The sequence below is a fragment of the Crocuta crocuta genome, unplaced genomic scaffold, assembly GCF_008692635.1.
Source record: "Crocuta crocuta isolate KB4526 unplaced genomic scaffold, BGI_CrCroc_1.0 scaffold300, whole genome shotgun sequence".
Lineage (NCBI taxonomy): Eukaryota > Metazoa > Chordata > Mammalia > Carnivora > Hyaenidae > Crocuta > Crocuta crocuta.
This window is the reverse complement of record NW_027533266.1, coordinates 317715-335490: the sequence shown is the minus strand read 5'-3', so window position 1 is coordinate 335490 and position 17776 is coordinate 317715. Positions and strand designations below refer to the sequence as shown.

General features: G+C 34.1%; 2 long non-coding RNA genes across 4 annotated transcripts in view; one reads left to right on the top strand and one right to left on the bottom strand.

The window, feature by feature from the left end:
* Positions 1–2325, bottom strand: part of LOC144217997 (uncharacterized) — a 7066-nt gene extending 4741 nt beyond the window's left edge. Inside the window, exon 1 of the long non-coding RNA XR_013331017.1 lies at positions 2277–2325. This is a non-coding gene — a long non-coding RNA (uncharacterized LOC144217997). The remainder of the gene's footprint in view (positions 1–2276) is intronic.
* A 140-nt stretch (positions 2326–2465) lies between these two features.
* Positions 2466–17776, top strand: part of LOC144217996 (uncharacterized) — a 77106-nt gene continuing 61795 nt past the window's right edge. The window contains exons 1-3 of one of the 3 annotated variants that reach the window (XR_013331015.1): positions 2466–2783; positions 7643–7687; positions 12775–12842. This is a non-coding gene — a long non-coding RNA (uncharacterized LOC144217996). Of the gene's footprint in view, positions 2784–7642; positions 7688–8797; positions 8899–12774; positions 12843–17776 lie in introns of those variants that run through there. The other 2 variants (XR_013331016.1, XR_013331014.1) reach the window with 2 other exon arrangements.

The window sequence follows — 17776 nt, the reverse complement described above, 5'->3', positions numbered from 1 at the left end:
AATATTGATTTTATAGTTGCATATTATATAATGAAATATTTTAAATTATAAAATAAATGAAAATAAATATAGTCACTCATTCCGAGTCTTGCTGCAATATATGCATGTAACATAGTCACCCCTACCTCATGACTTGAAATTAATATTCGAAATTGGAACTGACAGAAATAGACCTTACTACTCCTAATTAACCAGATTCAACATCTCTTTTCCCTCCCTCTAAATGATCAGATAACCTCAAAAGAAAACACGCCTTACTAATATCAATATTTGTTACACAAATATCTTCATACCTAATTATGCCAATAACTATCTTTTTTGTAAAATGTCAGAACATCATAAGTCTTTATATTATTTTATTTAAATGATTAATACACCTATATCGTTCGAAACATACGTTTCCTTCCTCATGTTGTGGGAGGGTACCATGAATCATGTGACTGATCGTGTTTCCTTCTTTACGTTGGCTACTATCTTAATGGTAAACTTAAGGCCATTTTTAACAAAATATAAATGAGTTTTTCTGCCTAAGCCTCATTCCTGGCTTCCTATGTCTCCAACTATCTATCACGTTGCTCTATGTCTTGATTTGACTGACCTACATTTTTTTATTACTTTTTAAAAGAAATTTAATAAGGCAACTTAATTTTTTTCTGAAATGATAGTTGAAAGAAAATATATTAAATATATGAGGCGGTGACACAAATGCCAAAATTATCAAATCACTTGCAATATAAAGGTGTTCAAGGGAAGTAAAGAAAACTATAAATAAGCAAGCTCGCCTTCTCTACTCCTATTAAGGTTGATGTGCTCAATTATAACAACCATTTAAAGGCAAAAACTTCATTGCACAATAAAAAAATGCTTTAAGCTTTTAGACTTTGAATCTATCTTGTGATATATTTAAAGAGGTTATAAAAGTCCTGGTAATTCTCTCTGTGAACCAACAGCCTGACACAAGAGTAGAGCTAGTGAAGCAGAGAAAAAGCCCAGAGAAGTCAAATCTTGGCAACAATTCCTCAGTTAACACATAAAGAAAATAACCTAATTACTGGAAAGCGGGAAAAAGAAAATAAAAAGTATGGAAGGGTAGAGAAGCATTAAATGTGAATACACAAATTTGTCTTTGCTGTGGAACAAGAAATGAGCCTAGATCCTGAGGGTGGCCATTCAAAGCAGAGGCTGGATGTTCGTACAACATGTGTGGATGAGTGAGAAGCCAAGAAACAGGAAAAAGACTAATTTTAATTACCAGAAAAGCTGCAAGAGAAACAACCCAGACGTAGTGGCAGGAAGGCTTCCAGCTACAGGCTGCGTGGCACTGGACTCTCCTTACCAATTAGAGCCAGTCAGACCCCACTGGGGGATTAAGTGAGCAGAAGAATCAGCCCCAGTGCAGGGTCCGGAAGGACTCAAACACATATGCACGCCGGACACCAACCAACAGCGGGTGTGGCCTGAGGCTCTCACGCAGTGTCCTAGACAGACGCACAGAAAGAGAAAACAGTGTGCAGTGTGCGGGGTTTCTTTTCCATTACATACAGGTGCTAATCGCTTTACCTATGCAAATGCATTGCAAAGGACGCGTAATATAATTTCTGTAGCAAACTCTCAGCATCAGAGGAAATCAGGAGAATTAGAGAATGACTCAGAGATCCAGAGAGGAAAGGTCGAGGGGGGGCTCCCAGAACAATAGCACTAAAGCTGCCACACCGTGGATTTACTACCTGTGTTCTTTTTCCAATTACGTTCATTGTGATATAAAATTTCAGGAAAAGAAAAGGGGGGGGGGCTGCTGTCTGAGGCTAAGCCGACTGTCTCCTTAGCTTATTGAGGACTGACGCGGAGGGGAAAACAACCGAGGAGAAATAAAAACCGTCAAAGAGCCTAGGCGTCCTCAGATAAAACTCGCAAGCGTGCGAACAAAGAGAAGCGCGGGACCTAGGCGCGTTCTCCACAGTGCGAAGCGCGCTGGCGGCCGGCCTGAGGGCGCGTCTCGGTCGGTGCCTCGGCGGTGTGGACTAGGAGCGACCGAGTCGGAATCCGCAGGCCGACAGACGGCGGCCGGCGGGCAGAGGAGGGGACTCGGAGATCCCCGAGCAGTCACCAGCCCACGCGTTCGCTCCGTAATCTCTGAATGTTACAGTTGGAAAGGTTGCGGAGCAGAACCGCACGGGGGGAGGGGCAGCCCTCCGCACCTCGGCGCGAAGGGAAATAGCGGCGGACTAGTGAGACGAGTAGAGAAACATATAAAGCCCTTCTGGAAGCAAACAGACCTTTCAGCCCGGGGACATGCTACGTGAACCTTCTCGGCGAGAGGCAGTGAGGCGCAGGGCGCGGGCGGCAGCGAGCGCGCGGGAGGGCGGGGAGGGGCGACGGGCCGCTCCGGGAAGGACACAGCCAGTCAGAGGCGCGGGGCGCGGGGCGCGCGGACGCATTGGAGGAAAACACGCGAGCCCCAAACGTACCCGCCTGAGGAGGCGCCGCACCTACTTCCCGATATAACCAACTCCGGAGTGGGGGCGCGGAACTGCGAGGAGGCGGCAGCCAAAGTGCCATTAAAGCTCGGGGCGGAAAGGATGAGTTACCTGGGTCCCCTCTTCAGGGAGAAGCAGGGCCAGCCGGAGGATTCCCTCTGAATGATTAAAAACTCCGCAATTCTCTTCTGCCACAGTCTGAGTGGACTCAAGGAACTGCTCTATCCGAACTGTGCTGACGGGCAGAGGATGGCAGACAGGAATTGAGAGTCAAGAGGAAGGACAGGGCAGTCTGGCATCTCATTGGTAAGTGGCTGGCATTCCTTTGCCAGGGACTGGTTTCTGTGATTGTGCACTTCGTCTCCCAGGCACTTAAAATTTTTGACACACTCGCTTCTGCAAAGCCATCTTTTCTTGCCACGTTGTCAGAATTTAAAAACTGTAACGTAAAGGTTTTTTTTTTTTCTTCTTCTTCTTTTTCTTTCCCCCACCCCAAACATGCTGTTTTTCTCTGCTGGAATTTTAAGTCAGAAAAGTTGAAGCAAGAGTAAATATAACCCATTTGTGTATCTCATAATGTGATCCAAAATAAGACTAAGCAATTCCTGCAAGTAAACGGTAAGGTAATGAATGCCAGGTGAGGGTAAGAATTTTTCTGCAAAAGAGCGTAAATGCTCAGAAAATAGGATGTGGTTCTCAGATACTGAATGCATGTCTCATGACTGAGCAAGGTATTTGTGAGAAGACAGCCCAATAACTGGGCACCTGGCGGTGCAATAACTTGTTAAAATTCAGGAGGGATGCTCTGGAAGTGGAGTTCTATAAAGTTCTATAAAGAGAGACCAAAGAAAAACAGTGTCTTGAGTTATGCTGTGGTGTTCTCTAAATGTCGTGTAGGACTGAGAGAGATATTTTTGAGAAGTAAAAATATGTTCAGACAACCTTATTGAGCTTTTTATTGACAAGTGGAAGAGAATAGTAATTTGCATAAATATGAACATGGTGTAAAATAAACTGAGAATTAATCTGACAGTCTTGAAAATTTTAAATTGTTTAACTAACTTTATTTTGGAAAGACAAGGATCCACTAAATATTTTAGAATTCTTTTATTTTAAAATGTTCTTACCTCTTTGGCATGAAAAATACAATACAGTGTGGTAATTTAAATGCATATTTGAAGCAGAAAACTTTTAAACTGTTGTATGTGAAATGCTTTACCTATATTTAATCCATTTGTATTTTTTTCTGATTGAAAAGATAAAATAATTTAGATATACCATACTTACACCTTGAATCTCAATTTTAACTGGGGAAATAAGGATGAAAGAAGAGATGTTCATTAGGAGACCATCATTAAAAAAAACACAGATAAATAGTGGGTCAAATTTAAAAAATGAAGGTATAATTGATTACTATTGAACTGTAACAGAGCTACAGAAATACTTAAGATTATCATAGCAAGCTTGAAGGAGTTCCTCTTGATTCATTAATACCGTGACCCTAAACATAAAAGAACTAGTAATAACAAAGTCTTTTTTTTTTTTTTCTCCCAAGGGCCTGGGGTCAATTTTAAGCAACTCACAATGGTTTCTTTGCATATTTTCCTACTTCATACTCAAATAAGTTGTATGTGGATGGTTATATTGAGTCTCAGACTGACAGGTATATGTTTCCTCTGACTCAACTCAAAAGAAACTCCCCAAACAATATGACTGTGTAACAATATGTGACATAAAGCAAATGCTTAAAAAATAAAGATATTACATACAAAGACCAACCAAGTGTAGTGAGAGAAACAAAACACAAAATACAAAGTTACAAGTCAAAAAAAGGAAATGTGCTATAAATACTGAAATAGAATTTAAAAAATACCTTAAGTGGAGTAGGGTAACATGATATTAAAGGATATTTGAAGTAGAAAATCAGTGAAATGCTTATTACAATGTAAGTGTCAAGGTTTTTGTGCAGGGATTGGTGGACCCTTTAACATTTTCTAAAGTTTAAAACTTCTGAAAACTAAGAAATGAGGAGTAAAACTGCTAATTTTAATTTTCTCCTTGCATACGCCGTTGAAAGAATTTTCAAAGTTGGACAAAAGAATATTTACCCTTTTAGATTAACTAAATGCCAAACTTTGTAAATTGTGGGGCACATGTACACCACAGTCTGTTTAGAAATAGATCTGAGAAAGTACAATTGTGGATTTTTTAAATGGACCGCTGAAATACCTTAATGTTTTCCTATCAGAGCAACCCTTAAACTATTAAGTGGTCTGAAATCTTTATTAGGTTAGGAAGATTAAAATCAAACAGTGAACACACACACAGGCTACATTTATTTAACAAAATGATTAAAAATTAGTTGCTTGTGCACGTCTACTTCAATTGTATGGGTCCAATTGAGTAGTTTGATAAAATGAACAGTTTTGGCTAAAATATATTTCTTTAAATGTCTTTTTAATTTAACAGGTTAGAAGACCTTTACCACCTTTAGATTAGAGGTTAGAGTGTGGTTTAATCTCAAAACTGATTCAGTAATAAGGACCAGAGGGTGTCAGTAAAGGGTAGAGGGTTCTCCAGATGAAGAAAGTAAGGGGATGCTATGTTGCCCAAGTTATTTTGGAGTTTGTCCTACTTCTAGAGAAAACAAAAGATACATTTAATGAAATTTAAGAAATTGCCTAGATGGCTTTAATAGTGTAAAGATTATTTGACTACATTTAAGTTCCGTTGACTAAAACAAGTTTTACAGTAGCATTTTGTGGTTCCCCATCCATCAAAAATTAATTTAGGATTTTATGAGGCTAAGATGTTTAAAATATCGTTTTTTGCTTACTCAATCTTACCCCACATATTTTGATTAGCTACAGTCTTTGAACTGTCTGTTTTTTAAAATATATGCTTTCTTAAATTTTGTTAAGAGACTGGAAATTTTATCTTAATTTAAACAAACAGGTCCATATGTTTACATAATTTGGTGTCTGAAAACTCAGACTTCAAGATCTCAGATTTATTTATCCCTTTTTTATTACTGAAGATACAAACATAAAATAAGAGGTGTGTATTTCTGACACCATATTTTCTTAGATTGGTGTTATAAGGCTGTGCTAATATGTCACATGAACTTCTTAGCACTTTATAGCAGGAAAGAGGCTGGTCGGAAGCTCAAAGCAGTAGAATGTTTGCTGAGGTCTACTTTTTGAGCATTTGTGATCAATAATTCCACATTAGAGAATGGCATATCTTAAAAAGTAATGACTATATAAAATTCCTTAATATAATATTTAGGAATAAAAACTATAAGCACTATGTCCCATCTCCCTACATATGCCCAATTAATTTCTTTTTATGATTTTTTAATAGCCAAATGTATAATGTTAGAAGAGTTCTGATAAGCAGCATAGAATCAGTTTATATTTTTCTCAGACATTTGGACAATTTTTAGTTACTTATTTTCATTAAGTGTGAAGAAAACAAATTTGGTGGTGTTTCATTGATACACTAGATATGAGAGGAGTTTTTAAACTGCTTTAAACTGCTTTATTTTATATATTTACTTTCTAGGAAGATATGGTTTTACAATTAAATTATCTCATCAAAGTTATTTGTCAATATTAAATTATACCCCATGAACTGATATAAGACCCTGTATTTGACTTCATTTATGTTTTATCTATTATAAACGTATGTGTAATCCAAATGTAGAGCATTTTTATCCAGATCAATCCCTTAAATTAAAACACCAGTCTTTCATTTCATATTCCAGAGTATTAGAAATTGTATTTTTGACTTTCTAGTCTTCTGAAACATTGGCTCATAAGACTTAAAAGCCAGCCAAACTATGGAAGATCTTCTTCTCACTATTATAGAGAAATGGAACCCTGGAAATAGCCCATTTCTATTTCTGGGAATCCTGTAATCCTGTAATCCTGGGAAATAAATCAAAGTTTTGTCTTTTCCTGGACATCAAAAAAATCAATAAATCCACCATTTCTTACTCTAATATAAAAAAGGATAAGAATTGTCATTCTCAAGAAGTTTTAGAAAGTATGGGTGTTCTTGCATGTGTTTTTTAAGGTGGAATACCTTGTGATCATTGTCATTTTTAAACAATTCCAAAAATGTTTCACTGGATCGATTTGACAATTCAGTTGTAATATGGATTTTTTCTGGTGTTCTCAGTAGTTCCTTAAAAATCCATAATGACCTAAATAACTTGCTTCCTTGTAGATACTACTTTTATGTATTTTTAGCAAGTGGATTTCTCTTAAAAGATCCAGCAGGACTTGCCCATTTTCTCTCATCTTAGTCAAGGTTCCAAGTATTTCCTATACTTATATATGTGAAAAAAAGTTGAGGTCTTGATAGAAAATTAGGTATTAACATAGTTGTATGAGCCCTCCGGCAAGCATTCCTTTATAGTTTGTGTCTTTACTCTAAAATATGTCCATGCTTAAGGGTTAAAGTAACTAATCTGAACATTATCCAAAATTTAAGCAATTGTATATCTGGGCAAGGAGAAAAATGAAAGTGTTTTATTTATGAGTCATCAAAAACTCTTTTGTGACCATCAACAGGATAAGTGTAATTATATACATAAACATTTTATGGGCCTGGGGTCAGAGGCTGCTCCTTATCATTCTTAGAGCTGTTAAATGCTCAAGAAGATGATTTCATCTCCCATTGTGATCCAGTAGTGACTATAGCATATGGAGAGAAATTTTTCTGATCACTTAGGTGATGAAAGGTGAATTAAAATTCTTTTCCTACTGATAGTCATAATATTGGGAGAAAAAATATATTATAACAGGGTAATTATAGTTTTAATGTGTTTGGAACCATAAACATATTTTTAAATGTATTTTAAGAAAGATTTCACTGGCTCCACGAGTTTGTATTTATGAAATAACTAGTAGAGAAATGGTATATTTATTTGTTGAAAAATTTGCTTGTATGTATATAAAATTTCATCTTTATTTTCTCAAATATTTAATTTCTTATTTAAAAGTATTAAATAGCTTTTCTGAAGCTAAACCAAATATTATATAAACCAAATGTAAATATTATTTTAATCCTCTTAGGTGCTCCCATTATAATTTTATATAAGAATTCAGTTTTCCATTAAGTTGTATTTGCTAAGATACTGTTGTATTTTATTGTCTCAGATGAAATCCCTGGTGATTAAGATGAATAGTAAATGGAAGATACAGGTGAATGACAGTAGGAAGTTAAAAAAGACTGTTTTTTAGAAGTAATTTTTTATTGGTATTTTATGATCATTAATGTGAAATTGTTTCCTGTGTATCTAAACAAATTTAAGTGCCTCAAATATTTTGAAATCATTAGAAAATTTCTCATATTTAATCTTAGTTAGATTTTGTGTCTTGCCTTTTGTGTTAGTTTGAAACTTTCCCCTTCATATTGTTCTCTAAGAGGTATAGACTAATCTCATCTCTTATATTAAGAAATTAATAAAAACAATTTGTTAGTGATCATTATTTTTTTCTAATTTTGGGCATATTTTATAATAGGAACTTTGAAAGTCAAATAATTTGTAATAGGATTGAAACTTTAAATTTCATAATTCAGTACTCTCCCTCTTTCAATGCCATTATTCTAATGGCAATATGTGAGCTAGTGAATGAGTTTCTAATGTCAAAATAATCATCTCATTAAAAATATCCACAGATATCATGAGTTATTGATGATAAATAAATTATCAGGACACTTAAGGAAAAGTGGCAGAATAATATCATTTGTTGTTAGAAGAACCTTATAGAGCCCATATGTATTTCTACAAAAAAGAGTAACAAAAAGAGATATAAAGAGGTGAAGTGCCCTGTTCAACATTAAATTTAGTGGGAAAGACAGAATTAGAACTCTGTTTTTTTCCTAATTTCTAGGTCAGACCTTTTTATAGTTTATATATTTTTTTGCTATGAAAATCTTAATTAGCTTTATATCTATTAAATCAAGATTAGGATATAGTATACCTCTAAAACATTGTCTTTTAAGATTAGAAAATTTAAAATTGAAATGTGTTAACCCAGAGGAAACAGCTGTATCCACATGCTCTTAACCATGAACTGAAGGTCTAGATAATGTAATTGCTGGATATAAACTTTTTCACACGAACTTAGTGTGCACTCAACAGTTAAATGGGAGGCTTTCAACAATATCAATTGAGTAACCTGGGAACTCAAGTAAGAAAAGAAAAGTTAGTGACTTTCTCCACTATGTATTTATAAAGTATTGTGTATAAAACTCCCCCCTCCCGGACTGGCAGTTTTTTGTGTGTCTGTTTGTTTTTGTTCTTTCAGTAATACGTGTTTAATGACACACTGAAATGAAATAGGATGTCAACAAGAAATGTGGATGAGAAAATGTTCCTGTGTACTGACAAGTTTGGAGCAAATTTAAATCATGGGCTTCCATCGGATAGTAATGATTTTGGAGAATTTAATAAAATGCAAAGCGGAAAATGAGTCTCTAGAAATAGATACCATTCTTCATAGTTTTAGAATTTGAATATCAACTTGTATAAAAACTCTAGTTTTACTGTTATAGTACTAAAGGATTTTGAGTCTATAATAGTATTTAGCTTATCACTGTGTCTGATGTAATTATTTAAAGAATTAAGTCTGGGAATAAAATTAGTTTTCACTGCAATGTCTATTGTAGGTTATAAGTTTTAAGTTATCTGTCTGCCAAAACATTCTGTTTTTGTATGAGGCACAATGCTGCCCTAATTGTGGAAAGCAGTATTGAGATGTATAGACCATGATCTAGAAACCTCCAGTAGAATTGAATGTAAACTATAAAATGAGCATAGTGCACCTCAAGTGAAAAGATGGTTATACATTGTTCGGTTTATGATACATTATCTCTGAAATCTTTCATTGTCACATATGACAAGAGAATTTTTTGTGTGTCCATATGGACTGACTTCATACTTTAAGGCCCTCGTTTCCTTTAAATACTGAATATTTAAAGGTGACAGATATGGTGAAGATGAAGTAAAAGACTATGGATAAAACAATATCTAATCAGATTTTTTTACCCTATGCATATTGCCAGCAGAAAATATAAAATAAATTCCCTAAGTCCATTTTTTTTTAAACATTTTTATTTATTTCTAGGAGAGAGAGAGAGACAGAGACAGCGTGAGCAGGGGAGGGTCAGAGAGAGAGGGAATCACAGACTCTGAAACAGGCTCCAGGCTCTGAGCTGGCAGTCAGCACAGAGCCCGACGCGGGGCTCTAACCCACGAACCGCGAGATCATGACCTGAGCGAAAGTCGGACCCTCAACCGACTAAGCCACCCAGGCGCCCCTCCCTAAGTCCATTGAATAAGTGGTCCTTAATATCCTTTGAATTTTTACTTTCTTTGGGTATTTACTTACCTACAACTTATTTGGCATTCTTCAGTATTTTCAAGGAATAGTGACCTTGGTAAGAAGAAATGGTTCTTTAAGATTTAAGTTAAGTGATCCAGAACTTATTTTATAAAAATCTATCATATTAATTGTGTTTAAAAAGTTATGACTATATTTGTTTCTCATTTTTAAAGTGGTCTTGTTAGTATATACCTCAGTGAGTAGCATTAATAAAGAGTCATTTCTTTCAAGTCTAAAACAATTTCTATATCGTTTCACTCACTCAAATGGTCTAGTGTGTGCAGTTGTAGTTAAGTAAGAATATAAAGAGGAATAAATAGTTTATGAGTTGATGGAGGAAATAAGCACATAGGGTGAATGTAATTCAATGTGAATGTACAGTGATAGCATTATATACAGCTAAGATGCAAATATCCAAAATGTTCTCCTTTTGGAGACTGCTGTTAGTTTTCTCCAACTGAGTCTTTTCAGCTTGGAGTATTTTATTCTAGCCCTGGTTCTCTAATTGCTGCATTTACTTCCTACTGCCTAAGTTATTTTGAAGTAACTTTGATTCCAAGACTCACCTAACCATTTTAAATGAATGCTGTGTTTTTCTACATCTCATTATAGTGCTAACTTTAGTATCTTAGAACCATCTAGTCTCTGATGATTCAGTTGCATCTGAGGTAAAATGAATGTAGCATGCTTAGATGCTGTGAAAAGTTACATTTCTTATCTGTGATTATAAATAAGCTTGATTTCTTTATATTATTAAGTATAGAATATTAATTGTGCTGGTAAAGCTTATTTTAAGGGGTTGGGTTAACTGCAAAGCTAATACAGCTTTACTTATACAGTCCCTTCCAGATGATAAAACTAATAGTAATAGTGATGGCAGAGGAGTAGTAAACATTATTTTGATCATTACACTATTATATCTAACATAGGGAAGGCAGTATGGATTAGGGTGTTTGGTGCTTGAATTTTAAGGTTTAACCTTGGGTCCACAACTTGTTAGCTGTTTAATTTTAGAAGAGTTACTTAACCTTTCTTTATATGCAAAATTAGGATAATAACGGTCATGCAGTTGTGATGATATTAATATAAAAGAAAAACAATCTACTTTTCAATGACAAAAATGACAGTGTTAAAAACATCAAAGAAGTCTGGGAAGAAAAGTTTTTTCACTCCAATATGTATTGTAAGATATAAGCTTTACGTTGTCTGTCTATCCTAATTGTGGAAAACGATATTAAGATGTGTAGACCATGGATATTTAAAAACTATTCTGTATATCTTCTTTTTATTATCATAATTTATCTAGAAAGACATTTCTTACAAAATTAGTATATACAATACCACATATTTTTGGCAATCCAAACCAAGTGAAAAGTTTGATCTCAGAGATCAGGTGGAAAATTGTCAGTTTGGACACAACTTGATAAGAAAGTTAAGAAAATGTATTAGTAAACATAATTATTGAGATATTGGTCACACATTCCGAAGACATTGGAGGAACAGAAATAGTCCTTGTGAGGATGAATTAAACTGATTCCCCAGACAAAATGAGAAGTACTAAGATTCGGAGGATATTTCAATTATGGATTGGCAAAGACTCTTTTCAGTTGGTGGAAAGACAGGCCGAAACAAGATGGATGTGTAGAAGGAAGCAGGAAAATTAATGTAAAGAAAAAACTATAATGCAAAGAAAGTAGTTAAAATACATCAAATGAGATGTAAAGGATTCTGAGAGACACATGAAGTTTTGAGATTTTGTCCAAAAACAAGAGGCATTTCAAGATTAGATGGCATTTGATATGAGGGTTAGCCCCAGTTTTGCACCTAGCTGTGACTTGGGCAATTCTCTTCTTCAGTTTATTATTCTCCTAAGCAAGAGAGTTAATATCAATAAACCTAAAGGATCTTTTGGGGGGTTTTGATACACTGTAATTTAATGGCCCCTGTGCCTTATGAGATTTTGATATTGACAAAAATTGAAAGAAACAAAATTGTTGGTGTTGACAGCTAAGTCTAGGATAGATTCCTCCAAACATGAGACAAGACATTCCATTCACAGCATCTGGGGAGGCCATGAAAAAGCGTGGACTTATTACTACCCAGATTTTCTCTTGATTCAGCAACTTCCCTATGTGGTTCCCTGAGCAATACAGAAACTTTTCTAAGCTATTAACTACTATTATACAGGTGTTTTTTTTTTTTTTTTTATAAGAAGGAAACAAGATTGGTTTCAGTCTCAGGAGTCGATTATATCCTTCATATCGTTAGGTGCAATTGCTTACAATGATGTTTAAATATATTAATTATTATATTCTGTTTGCCTACTATGACAACAAAGCTTATTAAGTAAACACATTTTATGTTTAATATAGTGAATTATGTGCCACTTTATGCTGTGTATTCATACAGCCCAACATCTTCCTCAAATGTTTACTGATTATTTTACTATTGCAGAAAATTCAATACAATACAAAGATTGGAAGAAACAAATCTCACAGAAAAAATCTCTTTCAAAAATCGTATGTTAAGACTATACTGCTTATTGATGAAAAAAAAAAAAGAAGGTGGAGAAAGGCACAAAGCAGACAGGAGAGGGAGCTGATAGAAAGGAATTTTACACTGTTTTATGAGGAAGTGATTAAATAAGTATTCATATCATGAGATACTTTTAAAAAATGGCCTGAGTTTCTATTTTATCTGAAGCAAAGAGGTCTTTTTATCTTTCCTGCATGTGTTTGTTATATAAAATAATAGGGGTTAGATATAAATGCATGGTTGATTTTGCTGGATTGAATATTGAATTGCCATTTATTCAAAAATATATAGTTGCTTATAAATATTAATTTAGAAGAAAGAAATGACTGTGTCTCATTCTAATGCATATTAATTCTTTTCTTTAGATATTCTGCATGATCAGATATCTCTTACCTATGAGAACTTCAATACATATTTAAAAGTTAAGACAACTATCTTGATTTATTTTCAAATTAACTATTTTTTCTAAATATAATCTCTGTTTGATTAAGTGTTTGTCTTTAGTTAATGTTTGTGTAAATGGTCTTAAGTTCAATTTCTTTTTTATATGAAGACATAATTGTTAGTTTCTTGTAGCCTTATATTTCAAACACATTAGGGTAATTCAAGTTTTCTCGAATGAAGAAGAAAACTCAAATAACAAATAAATATAGCTTCTTATCTAACTTTTTTCTCCTTGATAAAAATAATACACTGTTTTAAGGATGAATTTAAAGAGGCATAATTGGTAGAGGAATTATTTTCCAGTAACAGAAGATAATTATAATTTTTTCCAGCCCATCATTGGTAAAGAGTGCAATGCTAAGAATGACTTTAAATATAATCCTAACATACTTTTTGTGAGGGTACAAATGATCTGTTCTGTTGGGGTGTTGTCAGCCTGGTGGCCAGCTCTCACAAGTCAGAATCTTGATCAAGTGAATAGTATTGTCATCATCTCTTTTTTATCCTAACATTACTGAATTGACAATGAGCAGTATAAAAAGAATATAATTAAAGCTGAATCTCAGCTCTAAAATTTCTTCTAGGTATGTGATTCAGGAGTAGAAGTGCAGAACTAGAAGCCATCATCAACTGGGTTTTGTACATGCATCCTTCCAAAAACTTGTATATTTTTTATTCTTAAAATAATTTTGGGTGTCTACATAACAATTCAAAAAGGTATATAATTTTTGAATACTGCAGACTACTTCATGATAAAGATATAGCATAATTTATATACATAATGCTCTTAAAATCACTTATCAATTTATTTTTATATGCAAAGACAAATATGGAATAAAAATTCTTATATATTCATTTTTACATAAGTGTAAGTAGATCTAGAAGTAAAGTTCTCAGGTAATTGAGAATGTGCATTTAAAATTTTAGTTTTACTGCCAAGTTGATCTCCACAGGGATGATTCCAGTTAGCACTCCCACCAACAGTGTTTTAGAATGTCTATTCTCCATATTTTGAACATTTTTATATGTTTTTAAAGCATTTCTTAACCTTACATTACTACCTATCCCAAATTTAACTCTATTAAGTTGATTTTTTTTTCTTATTCACTTTACATACTAACTGAAACCAAGAAACAAATAGCAGCAAGAAGTCAATTACAAATGCTTTGAGGCGTTGCTCAATTTTCTAGGAAGTAAAACGCGCATTGTGAAATGCAAGAAATATTTATATAAGTAACATCATTTTGTTTCCCCTTCAATACGAAAGATCCAGAGGGGGTGTGAAAAGTGAAGACAGTTCTACATGGGTAAAGCAGAAAAGGCTTCAAGCAAAGAAAAGATTCTGGCTAATGAATCCTCTCACATTCAACCCAGCCTTCTAAATCTTACTCACCCAACACTGGGTCAGGACATCTTTCGGTAGAATGACATCTCCAGTTTTGTTTCTTTCCCTCTCTTCTCCAATATGTCAGCCATTATGATGGAATAATCTTTTAAAGACTCAGGTCTGGTCATACTATTTATTTTATAAACTAATTTGTATAATATAAACAAGTGGATTCTTTAAAATGTTTATTTATTTGGGGCGCCTGGGTGGCTTAGTCGGTTGAGCATCCGACTTTCGCTTGGGTCATGGTCTCGCGGTTCGTGGGTTCGAGCCCCGCGTCGGGCTCTGTGCTGGCTGCCAGCTCAGAGCCTGGAGCCTGTTTCGGAGCCTGTGTCTCCCTCTCTCTCTGACCCTCCCCTGCTCACGCTGTCTCTCTCTCTCTCTCTCTCTCTCCTAGAAATAAATAAAAAAATATATTAAAAAAATGTGTATTTGGGTGGAGAGAGAGAGAGAGGGAGGGTGGGAGGAGGGAGAGAATGAGCAAAGGAGGGGAAGAGAGAGGGGGAGAGGGAATCCCAAGCAGGCTCAAGAATTTTGATATCTTGACCTGATCAAGAATTGAATGCTCAACCAACTGAGCCACCCACTTGTCCCAACATAAAGAAGTGAAATTTTATTTAATTAAATTAACCATTTGTCCTACTGCATGATGCTCTAATAAAATAATGCTTTAGAGATACCAGAATTGAAAAATACCAGATACGTAGCTTTAAGATATATCATAACACAGAATGAGCTCTCAGCAAGTGTTTGTTTGTTTTTTAAATTTTATTTACTTATTTTTGAGAGAGAGAGAGAGAACAACACAGCAACAGAGGGGCAGAGAGACAGAGAGGGAGACACAGAATCTAAAGCAGATTCTAGACTCTGAACTGTCAGCAAAGAACTCGATGTGAGACTCAAATTCACAAACCATGAGATCATGACGTGAGCTGAAGGCAGTCGCTTTATCGTTGGAGCCACCCAGGTGCTCCAGCAAGTGTTCTTACAATACCTTTATATAAGTTTGTTTTGTCCTTGACCTAACAATATCAATAAAACTATATAAGTTCTCTTTTACTAATTTTGATGAGGAAGCCAAACTTGTATGTGCTTGAAAATTTTGTGATGATTGTTTTTAATTTGTTTTTTTAATTTTAATCTAAATTATCAATTGACTCACTGGATTTTGCTACGTTTGCCTTGCTCCTTTCAAAATGTGTAACAATGCTTGAGATAAAGGCATGCACACTAAACCGATACTTATTTAAGCACTTCTGAAACATGAGCAAGTATTTTTCATTTTATACATCATTTATAAATGGGCAGCTATTCCACAAAGTGAAAACTTCTTAGCACAAAAAAATTAAGGAAGATACATTTATTTTTTACAACCCATTATAAGATGATATATACTGAAAAAGAACATTTTATAATGGAAGATGATGCACTATACATTATGTTTGAATTTCACCATTGAATCAAATTGTAAGTACCACTAAATAAAATGCCCTATCTGTAACTAAAGTAAATTATAAAGTTAATTCTTCTAGCTATCATAAAATTCTATTCCAATTCAATAAATTAACAACTACCTAAAATAACCAGATACCAAAGTTATTATAAGAATAAATAATTTAAAGCTGAAAAGACATTTCCTGTATCTTTTCAATATATTTAAAAGAACTTTCTTAGATAACTCTTTTGGAGTCTAGTTTAAAATAAAGCATAATGAGGAATTTAAGAAACAAATGAACAAAAGGGGAGGAAAAAAGAGAAGGAGGCAAATCAAGAAACAGACTCAACTACAGAGATCAAACTGATGTTTACTGGAGTGGAAGTGGGTTGGGGGATGGGTAAAAAGCTGATGGAAGTTAAGGAGTACTCTTGTAGTGATGAGCATTGGTGGGTGTTATTTGGAAGTGTTGAATCACCATACTGTACACCTGAAACTAATATTAATAACATTATTTGTTAACTAATTGGAATTTAACTAAAAACTTCAAAGCAACAACAATAATGAAGTAGTGTAATTATCATGCTTTAAAAACAATAGTTTTAAAAAATAATGTTTCTTCCCATTCTAGTATATATTTTGATACCTAGATTAAAAATTGAGTTCATAAACTCAATACCATTAAGTCATAGAAACATTAGCAATAAAAAGAATTGTAAATATGTTTTAGGAAAATGAAAGAAAAGGAAGGAAAATCCTAAAGAGGAGTTCAATCCCAAAGAGCTTAAAGGCATTTACAAGCTTTTCAGACCATTTAGTACATTTAAGTATGGAGGTATGCTATTATCTCCTTTATTCCTTGTGCTTATTTGTTCTTTATCTTAAGATACTATTCTTCTTCTGATCAAAAGATCTGTCATCAACAGGAAATGCTATTGAACTGCCCTAAAGGATTCACATTCTTATTTTTTCTATCATTAGATAAACTCAGAAAAGCCACACTGCTGTTGATCATATTGTTTCTGCCTCAGCAGAAAATACTAAAAGTAAAAATCAAATAGAAGACCTAGGAGTCGTTTTGAAATAAGGGAAAAAGAGAATTTGCAGCTGTTAAACACAAAAACACTAACTGGAATCACAAAAATTCCAGTGTGCACAATTAAAATTATCTTCTCATCTCTGAGATTTTACAGAATAGTGGGCAGTTGCTTAAGAGAAATGATGGAGTAATGTGCACACTTGCTGCTGAGCATTGAATCCAAAAACAGAAAAGAAACCAATTGTTAAATTAGTTTCTGTGATCCTCCTGGTGACAGATAGATGGCCTGAAGCAATCAGCAGTACTCTACAAAATATTTAAAAGGACCATTTGTTGGCATTCCTAAACTTATGAAAAGATTTCAGAGAGTTTTACATTTTAAAAAACATGTAGCCTTCAGAATATCAAGAAAAAAAACTCAAGTAAATTTCTATTGCCACATAAAATTTGTTCAGCAATTTGAGGCAAATGATTTTTTAGGGAGGCAATGCAATTTTCAGGATGGCACTGGGATGGAGGGATTTTTCCTCCCCTTGGTTTCACACTTTTAAAAGGCATAAAACCAATTTGCTAAGATCAGTTAGCAGAAGGTATTTGCTCAGTAGAAGAAGGATAGGAATTTAGATACTGAACTACTAATGCGAAGGTACAACCTGGGGAAATTGCTGGAGAAAAAATACAAAAGATGATTAAGTATAACACAAATATATGTACATTTTGAAATAAAATAAGAAAATATAATTTTAATAACTAGAACGAAAATATTTTCTTTCAATATTTATGATTTTTTTTGAATTCCAAGAAGTATGAAAAATCAAAAACTGAAGGCATAACAAATTATTAGACTTGGAAAAAACTCCTGTAACAAAGGTTTATCATGTGAATAATCATATACATTAGATTAGATGTTCAATAAATATTATACTAGCTTGATTAGTTAGCATGATCCTGATAGTAGATATTTGGAGTCATTAATCTGGGCTTTATGTTTACCAATTAACTGCATTTCTTTCTACATAGTTTAGGTTTTAAAAACCAGAAGCTATAAAAATTCAAAGAAAA